Here is a 13,334-nt window from a genome sequence, read left to right on the forward strand (position 1 = left end):
GACAAATAAAAAATATCCACAAGAAAGCATTTCTTACATTTATCCAAATATACTCTTTTTTCGAACAAATTTCCAATAAATTGATAACGTAAAAATTTTATGATAAAATTTTTGCGAAGCCATATATGTAAGTGCATAATTCTCTGCAAGAACATTTCTTCTTTTAAGTTAAAAAAAGATATTAACGAATCCAAGATGAAGCAATCATTCTGTATTTTCTTTTAAAGCTAAGAAAAGTGATTTCCTTGGCCGGATGGGCTCGAGACGATGGAATCTAATCGAAAAACATCGCACGTTGGAGGAAAGTCCGAGGCTAACAGTTTTACGAATACTTTACACCATGTATATACTTATACTTTCCGCAAATATTTTATTTCTTCAAATGAATGTTTCTTCAGAACTTTGTAAAACAACGTTCGTTTCGTAAAACAGATAACGAAGTTAGCGGATAATAATCTATTTGAGTATGATTAGTTCATGTCTGTAATAAGTATAAGTAGCCTTATCATTGAAAATATTTTTAAAACTTTAAGTAACTTAGCCTTGAATCGCGTTCGAGCTTCGGCATTAACGCGAAGCAAGTCGCGAGACTCATTTACAATTTACAATACTGTGGAAACGGTACTCGGGCGGTTCTATGTATATATATATATGTATGTATAATGACTCGAATTCATCTTCCTATATACGAAAACTTGTCTCATTGTGAGGAAGATGTGTCGTTCTCAACAAACTGAATGAGTTTGCGTTATTAACAATGAAATATGATTTTCTACGTTAAAGGCTGGTTTATTTTACAATTTATTAACAATACAAACAGAATTTCTCTCTTTCTATAAAAATTAAAAGGAAACGTAGATTAAACATAATTTAAAAAATAGGATATGTAGTTTCATTTATAGCAAATTCACATAATCTCGGAGAAACTATAATAAGCTACCAGTCTTTCTAAAAATTACCTTGGAAAGTATCCTGCCATCAACAAGAATTAAACAATTTTAGGAGATATACATAGAAGAATTCTTATCATTCTTTGACAACGCAACTTTCAAGAAATTGAAATCTAAAGCTTGATAAATCCCTCCTAAACGCTTACATAAACTCGTTAAAATTTTTTTCCATCGATTACCAACCACATCAAACAAAACGTTAAATACTCATCTAAATCCAACTTGAAGCAATTTTCCTCTTCCGTTACGAGCCTCAAGTTTGTCGAACCGTGTAACGACTCACTTCTGAGCACTGTGATAGATCTTTTCTACGGAAGATCGTGCGCGGAAATGGATCGACAGAGAGTTAATTACGGCTCACAAAAGATCAAGGATCGTGGCTGGCGTACTCGACGGAATTTGGGACAAGTTCACCGGCAGCCAGCACAAGACTACAAGACTAGAAAGATAGAAGCTGCCGAAGGCGTTCGGAAGGTCGAAGGTGAAAAGAGAGAACCCGTTAAGTCAGAAAAGTTCCTCTGTGGCGAAATGTTTCCACAACGTGCATACTGCATGATCGCTGTTAGATCTCTCGCCTCATCTGCTGTTTCTTGAGTTTCTTATGATGTTTTCATAGTAGTTCTTCCGGCCACTGCCGCCAATGGTAAATTGTACGTACGCTATCGTTCCTAAGCATTAGGATACTTACACAGGATGGGGTTAATGTCAGAAATGGTTAGAAGTTTATCAAAATCTTTAACAATTATTATTAGATTTGAAATTTACGTAAAGATAAATGAAAGAAGATAAAGAATTCGTGTATTCAACGTGACAATAAAAATCTCATCTTTATGTATAGTAACGTTAAATTCCTATTTCCACTATGTGTCACGATCGTCGCTTTAACCAATTTTCACACTGCTGTTATTCAATTTTCTATGATACATGTGATTCTCAATGTCATTCTAAATTTCACTTGAGATCTTAAGTAAAGTTGGAAAACATTTCTGAGTTTTGCATCTAATTCGTACAAAACTTTTCAAACGAGATTAGGGGATCGTGTATGCAACATGTATAATTCTTAATTTATATTCATCGTGTTCTTCTTCAATTCTCACAGATAGTTTTTACTATAGTTTGCTTAATGATTTAAACGAATTATCGCATTTCATATGAACTCAAAACATTTTCTAATACTTATGAACGCGAGTTCGTTTATATTCATTTCCTTATTGTTAATAAGTGATACCGTATTGAACGTGATGGAAAATTCGTTCACACTGTTCTGTCTTACGATAAACATTTGCAGCCACTGGGCTGAAGCATGGTTATTGATACCTCGATCAATAGAGTTACAGTCGGAATAAATTGCATAATCTTGGCAATGGATCAGCGTTTCTTCTTTAGCGGTTTTGAACGTTCATCAGACAGAAGATATTAATTATATTTAACGCTTAATGCCGTGGCTGTATCGTCTTCCATATTCGATTTTCGCGGATATACGCGTCGTTAACTTTTACGTTAGCATGGCTAGTCTTTATACCATTTCGACTTCTTTTGATAGACTTACGCGTACGAACTTTTTGTATTGTTTGTTATTTAATCACGAGTACATTTTTTTAGAAGTATATTTGTATTTAGTACAGCGATGAATAGAAATATAAACACAAATTCGGAATTAATGTAGCACCAAAAAATAATGATGCCAGAATCGATATACTAATTATGAAAGAAACAAAAAGTATTGGAAATTTTAGTTTTTCGTAAATGTTATTCCGAATAAATGTTTTGCATAACTGTTTTACACAATAAAATCCACGCTATAACCACGACTTGTCATAAAAGATTAAATATCAATTTTAAATAAGAAATATACGTAAAAATAATTTGAAAGAATTAAGTACAGCAATTAACAATTGTACATTTTTTTATACACTTATAGAAAATTTTAGAAAAAGAAAGCTGGTTTTCTATGATCAAAATATTTTTATTCGTCGCTGTATATATTTATGCATTGTTCTTACATGAATGTTGAATTGTTTTTGAACCCTCGACCCGTAATAACAATGAATTTATGGACATCGGTAGCGAACGTAATGGAATTTGTACGGATCGTAAAAGTGGCTGCATAATAATCCATCGAGTGCAACGAAGCACGAAACACTGGAATAAATGAGAGCATATCTCATAGGATGGAATGGGCAAAGACGCTAAAAACAAAAGAGACGCGTGATTTTCAACCTGTGTATTAATTATTATCCTCGTTAATCCTCAGAAACAGGATTGCCTGATTGTTAAAAATGTGCCGATTAATTAATATGGAAAGAGAAATTGAATGTATAATACTGATGGTAAGTGTATGATTCTCTTTTTACCGTTTTACTTTGCAGTAATTGCAGTAATTTAATTGCAGCTTATTATTTGATAATTATGTATATGTAACAAGATTGATGTGATTTTTTGTGCAAGTTGGATAGCAGGATACGAATGAAAGATTTTGGGATAAATATGTACAGCTACAAATTTGTTATCACTTCGTTAATCGCTAATATTATTAGTTAGTAAATTATAGTGCAAGTGCGCCCAGAAATAAAGAACGGACGAATAAGTAGAATAAGTAATATTTTGTCAGACATAAAATCAAAGTCTTTTGTTCAACGATCTATTCTATTAATAAATAGTAACTAACAATATGAGTGAGTTGATAAATTATACATTCATCGTTTAATGATCTACTTTCATTCAAGATTCAGAAGAACTTAACACTCGGAGGAATAATACATTTAAAATGGACTGTTAACATATTTCGTATAATAAGTAAGTATTTTGGTAGAAAATTACGTGAGAATATTGAATTAAAGAAAAATGGTACTCGTGTTAAATTTGTTATACTCTGACCTTTTCTCTGGAAGATCATGTTTAAGAAATTAGCACATGAAATATTTATGACTCGACGATCTTAAATCAGCTGATGTATATACAATCGCGTGACGCTATATCGTGTCAGGTGTAATATATTTTATTGAAATATTGTAGTCAATTCTCGTTTTATTCTAATTCTATAATACATGTATTCAAGAGCATATGTATTAACGTTAATATAATATATTATGCACTAAATTATATTAATATTATTTTTCAAGAAATTTTTCTCCCTAACATATTTTCTCAAGAAACATGCTCGCCACTTAATAAATAGAATTTTATTTGGAATTCTGTTTCCAGCCACTGGTTTCTACAATGTTCTATTAATTTGCTACATTTTGCTGAGGAAACTTAAAGCTTCGAGCGCAATTATCGATATATATAACTTTATTAAATTCCACTAATTTCTCCTTTATCATCTAGGTACGGTATAATGGAAATAATCGAGATATTTATGATACATTAACAAATGTGATTCCCAGAAGGAAATCACTGATGCGTGTATCTTCTAAGTAGTTTCTTCCTTTCCTTGGATTTCATGTTTTACTGTTTACGCTTGTCCTCAAAAGTCGCATAAAATTTTATTAAGTTCGTGAGTAGAATTCAAAGATGAAGAATTTCATAAAAGTAACAAATAAATATTCATGTTTCCATAACGTGTTACTTAATTTTTTGTTTCTTTCTTATTTCTGTGCGTAATATTACCTTAAAGTTTTATCTATGCAATCCAAGGTTTTGTCTTTAATTAAACCTAAAATACATTAACGAGTATTTGATTCAAGGATAAGTGACAGAATTCTCATTATCTACGATGAATAGGCAAAGGTGAATAAATAATTCCTTGTCTGTCAAATTACGTATGATACGTTGGCCTTTGAATTCGACAACTGAGAAAGTTTGAAATATCAAGTTTGAAAGTTTCTTCAAAATAATCGTGGCATCGATTATTCGCTATCATCATTTGTATACGGGATATCATAATACGGGATATTATTACTATTACAGCAATTAATAACGATGAACAAGAAAAACGAGAAAATTGATATAAGTGATACTTGAGTGAAAACATTATTTGTTTCTTGAATTAAACATTGAAACTAAATGTTAAATTATTCGTATATCTTCATTTTGTATCGACATTGACACTAGAGCAACGAAAAAGAAACTAAAATTAAAGTAAAAATTATCCTATACAACGTAAGAAGAGAAGCAGAAAGAATATCTTCGTACGATACTAACGAATCTAAGTTAAATAAAACATTTCGTATATTTTTATGTTTTATTGCAATATGCAACTGTGCAATTCGTATAGGTAAAATTAGTCGTAATATAAATACGATACGAACAACAAAGATCAGAAGAATCGAATTGGAGGAAACAATGGCGAATGAAAATGAAAATGTGGAAGCGAAATACGAAGGTACAGCATCCACTTCCTCATCAATATTAAATCATGCACGCGATATCGCTGATGAGGCAGAACATTTTCTGGCGAACTCTGGCTAAGTATCTTCGAGAAGTGGCTATTACGACATCGACGATTTTCGACTGCTTAAATCCTATTAAGGTCCCTGCTCTTGTATCAATTAAATCATTCGTTTAATTAACCACAAACGAATACATAAAATATATCTTGATCTAGAGTGCAACGTAATTATATATCTGTGTAATTAGTGTGTTACATATCGATGTAAGTTACTAAATTGACATTTCGCTCGTGATATATACGGAGTAGACCAATTAATTCGATACTAGATCGATACTAGAAGATTAATTAGATACTAGAGGACAAGTGAATGAAATGTTGAAGCGATGAAGTGATTAACTATAAATGAGATTGTAGAAATTATATAGAAAGGAAGATGGAAGAGTTTATCGTATTTCTGGACTCATTGTCCAATTTTAAGGGAAATTGTCAATGAATCAGCAGCTCCAAATGGTAAAAGCAGAAAGAAACAATTCTAAAATTATAATAAAATAAATTCAGTCTAAATTACCGTGTTATAAAGTTTTCAATATTTTGCAAAATTCTCAGATCGAGATAATTCTTATAAATGATCCGTTAATTTCATTCACGTATCAACGTGAAAATAATTAATTACTAAGCAAAAAGATTAATAATGCATTTGATTGACGGGTGTTCACGCGTGACTTCTAATATAGGCTGGCGTTCGTTTGCCTTTCTACTCGAGGCTTGTTTCGTGCATCACAATTTCTATGCAGAAAGCAAGCCCGTAAATAAACGGTTGCGTTTCGATCGATTCTCTTGGCACAATTTTACGATGCTCTTATTCTTGCGATATGTTATTAACACATTCTATACCATGTGTGCATCACGGATGAGCTGTGATGAATTTTTCATTTAGTACATTTCGTATCTCTAATATTCGCAGAATATTTTGTATTATTTGTAAAGTAATTATTATATTATCGATACATTATCAACAATTACAATTTTGTTAAATTACATCTTTTTAAATTATTAAATTATTAATATGTTATTAATATGTTAAAATGAAACTTTTAAAAAATTTCTCTCTTAATTATTACGCATTTTTTTACTAGATCGTCAATAATGACATCGTCAAGATTCTATGACTTCCTTTTATACATTGAAACGGTTAGTTTTTGCAGTAGAGGTTGGTGTCTTTTATGTAAATTATTTGATAATTCAGCCACGTGTAACAGATACTTCAACATCGATCATTCGTGACATAGTACGTAAAAGAGGAGTCACGCGAAAAAAGTCAAGCCTTTATTAAGACAATAAATAAGCAAGAGGATATCACGCTTTCTCAGAACCTATGAAAATGATCCTCCAATTACTGGTTCGAATAACTAGGAGCTCATACGGAAGAGCTACAATTTTACACATCGATGGCGGTTTCGATACGCCGCTCGTTTTCGAGAGAGTGCAATGGATTAGCACAGGAAGAACTGCAAGAGAAAATCGAACAGCCACGGCTATACACCGTTTTCATTCGGATAACCTACTTTCGTTCCTCGGTATGCACGTACCGTCTTTAGAAAGACGTGTCATCGTTTCCACAGATTTATGGTTTCGTTGCATCGATCTGACTGGAACCACTTTACGGTGTCGCACGAAAGTCCAAGATCACTTCTGTTTCTTGTATTCCTACCATGTTATGTTATGCAGGTAAAACATCATTCGACTACTTTCGTCCTTCGTGACTTAATCATCACGCAATTCATGATTTACTGTAGTGGTATGTTATTTGTGGTAATAATAATGACTATCAATAATACGGATAAATAGATTCGATGCATATGACAGGTAATATTTATACAATTAAATCAATATTGTTTGTTAGGAAATGTTTAACACTGCAATTACTGAAGCATCAAGTATAAAATTTAAATGAAAGAAATCAAAACGAAAGCTATATGAAAAGAATTCAGAATGAAAGAGAGAGACATAATATTTTATAACAGAAGTACAATAAACGGGAAAAACAATCTTATAAATTTGAAAAATTGAAGTAATAATTTTCGAAGGAAATCGATCCGTTTTAAATAAATCGGATGTTATATAGAAAGTATAACTGTGAAAATCAATGAAAAATAAGTGATCTTGAATAATTTATTTGATAAATTAGTAATGAAAATTACAGGTTTAGAAAGACCGACCTAGTTCTTGACTTTTCTCTCCGTGAACATTGTATTTCCTATATCCAATGCCATTAATCACACTCGATCGATTTTAACAGACGTTCCAATCGAAGTGTCAAATTTGCTTATGAAAATGAATTCCACAATTCCGATGTACGCTTACTATGGTTTCTTTCTTACGTATTCTGATAGAATATTTAAAGTCCTAACGAAATTTATGTACATATGAAAAGCCACAATTTTGAATGCACATGTAATGTTTGACAAATATGTGCAAACACATGTGCACGTATATATTTGGGCATTGAAGGAATCAGTGACCCTTAAAATGAGAAACTAGGAAAAGCATTTGCAACTGAAAGCAGTGGAAAACTTTTGCATTGATGGAAACTGTAACTGCAGGCCAGCGAGTATTCCAAGCTAAGTAACTGCACGGACTATAGAAACTGAAGTTTAGGCTCTAGCTAGCAAATGGTCCAGTAAATTCTAAGTTTTATCAGTAGAATTCAAATAGTGCATGTGTGTTCCATACATTTGATTGAAGAGAAAGAATTTTCGTTTCATTTCACTTCATCTGAAGTCAATGTGATATTAGCAATTTCAAATTTACTGCTTGTTAATTAATTTGCGTATTTTGTCGCGAATGTATCAAATTTAATGTATCAAAAAGAAACAAAGAGTTTTAATTTAGAGTTAAATTAGTATCATAAATCAACAATAAAAAGAAATCTTCATTTCTTCTCTTGAAATTAGTACACCGCAAAAATCTTTCTTGTGGAAACAAAAAAGGAAAAATCCTGTTTTCTTCGTCGTAGGACACACACATGAATGCGCCATATATGGGGAAGGAAATACTGTGTGCAATAAATCTGCGCCGTTTTATTGCACAGTGACAAACACTTTTCATATGGTAACAGATAAAAATAAATAACTGGCGGTCGATCGAGAACGAGAGTAATTTCGTTTCTCTCGATGAACAGAGAACTCTGGAAGCTGAATGATTCGGATAACGTGGAGTTTTGAATAGAAAGTAGCCAATAATAATAGCGACCGGTGGTTGGCATTTAATGACTTCATAGGTGCTAATCGCATAAATGTTCCGCATTCTTCGAATTATTACTTCATTGTACGAGTTTGTGCAATGTACTAGTGCCACGAATACATTTGTCATAGCTTTAAATTCTATTCAATATTCCTTTCCTAAACTACTAAATCTTTAACGATTGCTGTAATCGTAAATATTAAGTTTCTTAGAAATTCTCTATTAGTAAGAACTTTTTTCCGCATTTATTTATTTATCTTTCTCTACAACAATTTCCTCAATAGCAGCGCTTAATAATCTCATCACGAGATGATCACATGTCCCGCATGATTGTATGCGGGACAGCGTGCGATCGAGTCCCTGGCGAGTTAAAATTTGATCGTAACAGTGGGTCCGCTTTTCACTTTCCAACATCGACAACGATCTTTCCCCGCTTACGAAAGAGAACTGTGCACTCTATGAGAAAAAGAAGAAGAAGAGAAAAGATTTTGTTATATAGTGCGTAATTGCTGTGCTGTTTGTAACTTTTCCCTTGGGCAAATGATGGCGGCGCGATCGATGGTAAAAGATGGAATTCTAGTGGAATTAGGGGTGACGCTAACATTAAAGACTTCGCATGCCATCGGACGTTCTATTCGCGGTCGTGCTCAACATTACTCACGTAACGTCCTTTCGTACGGTTAATGCGAATTACGTGATCCGATCGTGTACAAGGTGTTCCGAAATTTGTGTTACGCGAACGAAGAATCAAATTCGGTTTAAAGCTGTTCTCATTGTTCCTTTGTCTTTTTTTAGATTTCGGAGTACAGTAAAATCACAATTATCAGACTACTGAATAAAGAAACAATGGATTATGGAAATATCAATTAATGGAAAATTTATTAATGAAAAACGGAATTGTTACACTTTCGTTCAGAAGTTTCTGTTTCTACTTAATATTGATTTTTATCAAATATGAAGTTAAAATTATTAGAGTCGAAGCAATATGTGCGCCAATAGCAATGAATATTATTGAAATATTATTGATAAATTTTATTGAAATCGTCATATGAATAATATTTTGTATATAGAAATGTTTTATAATAATCTATATATATATGTATATGTATATACATATATGCACAAATATGATAAGATCAGAGAAATCATGAATTTATATGTACGTGAGTTTAATCGTTTTAGTAGTTGAAGTATTTTTTTCGCTTTCATGCGACGCAAACTGATAAAATTGTTATCTTGTAAATAACTTTCTGTCTGAGTCATCGTTTAAAGATTTTCAGCTTGTAACTTTTCCTTGAATATTTTATCTAAATTTTTTTATGAGCTTCTACATTCAAAATTATTTTACTTTTCTTGTAACTTCTCATTAAATCGTTAGATCTCGTTATCTGCAGTTCTTTTTATTAAATTTTATATTCAGAATTGTAAGTTTTTGCAAGTATAATTTCGTATATGATGAGAGAGAATTCTAAATATGTAAAGAAAGTAAAAGAAAGCTTATGAAGCGCGTGAAATACTTTAGAAGTTCGTATGAGACTTTCACGTTGCACGTTTTTGATATTGTTTGATTTCTGTTTAAAGAAGCATGCAAGAATCCAATAAGCTCTACACGTTAGATTTTCACTTTTTATGGGTTTTATAGTTAGCTACGGAGAGAAGGTCGATTTCAACAGGTGGGCTTTCTAAGTTACGCGAGGAACAGGTAAATGAGATGGAAAAAGTTCGGGACACATACATCGACTCCAAACATTTCCAAACATTTATTTGTTATTCTAAATTCTTAATAATTTTGAATAATACGTATATCTTGAAAAACAGTACTATTTTTTTTAAATAAGAATTGCATATATGAAATTAACAAAAATAGTTGAAAAATAATTATAATTTAGATAAAATCACATTTCTACGACTTCAATATTTTTAAAATACGTAGTTATTTAACATAGTATCGAACGTAGTTCCGTGAATAATTAATGCGTCCTATCTTTTGATAGTAAGTAGTGCCGTGATTTACAACGATACATCTACGCGTCTCTGACTTATTTCCAGGATTACTATTACTATCGCGAATAAACCACAGTGACTGCTTCTCTCACGTGATATTCACTTTCATGTTCGCGATAAACATTGCTTTCAAATTTCTAATCTCTAGATACTCTAACCTTGCAATATTAAATGTATTTTCATTCAAGAAGAGTAAATAATTTTATATTTAAAATAAAAATTGTCATCCATTTAGAGATTTTATGATCTATTTATTATTGCTGATTTTAAATCGTATTAAGACAGAATTCAAAATTTATTCATGACTATTGAATTTATTTGTATATTACGTGCGAAGTAATCATGTATACTCAACTGTAAAGATAACGCGTTGAACTTTAAAAATGAATGCGTCTTGTAAGGTATCATGCTATTATGAAAAATGGTCTCTGTTAGGCCGACTAATGCGATCATTGAAGAAATGATGTAACATTGCGATCACATCAACGATTGTATTTTAAAACTGAGGCAAATGTTATTTACTTGATTCACATTCTATATCCGTCTATGTTACTATCATAATTAAGTAAAATTTGTAATTCCATTCTTAAATATAAATCGTTTCAGAAAAGCTGCTCAATGCTTAACCTAACCTAAGGCCATTCGTATGTATTTACAAATAACACTGCAGTATTATTACATTATGTATCAGTCGATAAAAGTAGTTTGCACAAAATCATGCGGAAAGACAGCACGTACATATACTAGCAAGGAATGTGATAGCGTGGACCCCGAGACCGAGAACGTGGTGAGAGTACGGAAACTTGGATAGCCGCCAATTTATACAACATTCAAACAGCGCAGCTACGAGGATTTTGCTCCTTTCGAGTTCTTTGACTGATTCAGCGTAAAATAGACACTACGTAACTTACATTCAATACTATTTCTTCGAAACGAACTATATTAAATTTCACGCAACGTGAATTCAACAATTCACACAACGTTCAAATAGATTTCTTCTATTTGCCAATTATCAGAATTATTGAATATTTTTATGTAACAGGGTAAGAATTACGTATTGTGTTAGGTTTGTGCGTATGAAATGTCGTTTCTTTGAAGTTCGAATTTAGCGCGCCAATACCACCCATTCAATTTTGTCTTGTCGTTAATTATAAACCACATTAAGGAAGAAAAGATTTATAACAAAAACATGTGTACTGAACGTTGAAAAAATTTGTAATAAAAATGCGAAACTTGATTAACGCAACATAATCAAAATATTCATGTGACTTTCTTATGTGAATTTAAATTTGACAAAAGTGTCACGAAGATTTCCAGAAACATAAATTTCCAGAAATTTTCAGAATTATTACTAAATATTTTTTTCAAATAGTTATTGTTCTAGAATTATATTTATAACTTAACCTAACGTTGATTAAATCACTACATGTCAGGTTAGGAGACCGATCGAAGTCAATATTGAACATTAGAATGACGAATGATAAGGCGTATAGGTTGTATACTGTATACATTTGCTAGTGAAAAATTCTAAATACGTAGCAATAGATAAATGAGATTTATGATTCGATATTTGATCTAGCACTCAGGTGGAAACCGAAGGTAAAATTATCGACCTAATTCATCTCCGCTTGTTTACCAAAGTATTACGTACTGACAACACTTCTCCAACGTACATAGAAGAAACTACCTGTTAAAGCAAGTGAACTACAAAAATTCTACCACACATAGATAAACCGCATGGTATGTATATACATATAAAATTACATAGAAAAAAGAATGCATTTTATTTCAGCGTTTGATGTTTTATCCCGGAAGAGGATTGTTCAGGAAGGGATGGGCAATTTGGTAGCTTATTTTGCAAATTTTTGATCAAATTATACAGAATTGCATGGACACATACACACATATACGTAACCTTAATCATGTATAAGAAGCGACATGTGAGTTCATTGACGACAATGCACGCACAATCTGTCGGCAATATGTGCGACAATTTGACAGACAGAAAAAACCTTAACGAAACACGCGCACATTCTAAATACGTGCCGTGTTCTCACTCACCGAAGGCAATTCCTCGAGGCAAATGAACCGACGAGCGGCGATATCCTTTCGGGCCTTGGAAAACTAACCAAAAACCGTATCCCCGTGGACGGAACGAAACCAATCACGACACTGTATCACTCACTGAATCCGCGAACGACGCGCGATCCGATGACACTTCCGACACGCGATTTTACGACTGTGGAATTTCGTCACGTCGCGCGTATTCTCAAGAAACAAACGCTCATATTGCTCCTTCGCAGAGTGAATTACCAGCTTCCCTCTCTGGCCAGCAGCGATGGGCGTGGTTTAAATCCGTGATCACTCGAATACTTACGAACTTACACGAACGTCGCTAATTGGTGAGCCTCTGAACCGATTCACATTTGGACAAAAGTGTATGACGAATGAGAATTGCGCGTGCAGTTTAAACTTAATATTTCTTATGACACGTAATAAATTTATGTAAAATGGTAAAATATATTGATTGTTGATATTATTGTATATTGTAAGCAAATTTTATGTGAATTTGTATTTTACACAGGAGTATACAATGATGAGCAAAAGTATTGACACAAATCTGATTGTCCTATTTAATACTGTATAAAACATATAATTCTGTGTAAAATATAATTTCGAAGTTTGAAGTATAAGCATATTATAATTGCCGATATTATTGTATGTTATAAGCGAATTTTAGTTTGTGGAAAAATATACAATAATAGAAAGTATGTTAATATAAATTTGCGTTCCCTATAAAATAC

General features: G+C 32.3%; 1 protein-coding gene across 4 annotated transcripts in view; it reads right to left on the minus strand.

Moving 5' to 3' along the window:
- LOC117232936 (protein kinase C and casein kinase substrate in neurons protein 1) overlaps positions 1-12,856 on the minus strand; it is a 57,367-nt gene extending 44,511 nt beyond the window's left edge. For all 4 annotated transcript variants that reach the window (XM_033492732.1, XM_033492731.1, XM_033492733.1 and 1 more), the window contains exon 1: positions 12,592-12,856. The gene's annotated coding sequence lies outside the window, so the exon portion shown is untranslated. The remainder of the gene's footprint in view (positions 1-12,591) is intronic.
- Positions 12,857-13,334: the final 478 nt, after the last annotated feature.

This window comes from Bombus vosnesenskii, unplaced genomic scaffold (assembly GCF_011952255.1).
Source record: "Bombus vosnesenskii isolate JDL3184/JDL3185 unplaced genomic scaffold, Bvos_JDL3184-5_v1.1 scf7180000013294, whole genome shotgun sequence".
In the NCBI taxonomy this organism is placed as follows: domain Eukaryota; kingdom Metazoa; phylum Arthropoda; class Insecta; order Hymenoptera; family Apidae; genus Bombus; species Bombus vosnesenskii.